Here is a 983-nt window from a genome sequence, read left to right as displayed (position 1 = left end):
AAATATCTTTTGTCATAAAAAATGGTTACTTGTGACCTAATTTTATCAGAAAGAACGGCTGTTTTATATTTACACTGGCAGACACAGCTGTAAACCTAACTTCAAGAAAATTTATTGTCTTGGAGATCTGATGACATTGCTGCATGAAAAACTAACTGTATGCAGCAACACAGAGACTACTGTTCACTGAAGGACAAAATCTGCTCACTAAAAGCTGGAACCTGAAATGTATATACATACATCACGCTGCTTATATGCCAAGATGAAATGCCTTGAGCATCTTAGAAGAGTTCAGTATTTTGAAGCCCTCAATTTGATCCAAATCACGATGGGTAGATACCCATTCACTACAGAACTATGACAGCTGCCAGTAAGACTATTTTGACCCTTTTCACTAGAAAAATGGAGCCTTATAATGCCACTGAGAGCGAGCTCCAGCAGGAGCTGTATGTTCCCATCACACTGCACTGTAATGACACCAGCCTTGCACAGGACGTTTGAATTTCATTTTTTAAAAAAAGTTTCAGGGGCAGCCTACACTGGCTTTATGAATATTTACTAACCACATTCAAAAAGCTTTCAAGTTTTCCTCCTGAGAGACATGAAAGTCTGCCAAGCAGTTCAGCTGCACCTCCAGGTTTCAAATGCCATGGCAAATCAGTGTCTACAGAAGATATGTCAGCTGACAGAAACCTTAAAACTCCAGAGAACATCCCTTCACCTCGCAGAATTGTTCCCGTAAGTAAGGCACACCAGACAGAGACGATTCCCACATGCTTAATCTTTATTGTGCGAATGTTGCTCAGAGCATTTATCCCCCTCTGCAGACACACGTTAAAAAAAAAAAAAAAACAATACACTAACAGTGGCTAGATTGGTGGACAACACATTAAATCTATTCGGTGGTAACTTGTGTGCATGCAGTTAAGCTCTGGTGGTGCAAGAAATCCTAGCCAGGAGGCCAGCCCAGCTGACGGCCACCC

This window comes from Empidonax traillii, unplaced genomic scaffold (genome assembly GCF_003031625.1).
Source record: "Empidonax traillii isolate 1590-97213 ecotype Southwest subspecies unplaced genomic scaffold, ASM303162v1 scaffold2:size4533513, whole genome shotgun sequence".
Taxonomy (NCBI): Eukaryota; Metazoa; Chordata; class Aves; order Passeriformes; family Tyrannidae; genus Empidonax; species Empidonax traillii.
This window is presented reverse-complemented; position numbering follows the sequence as displayed.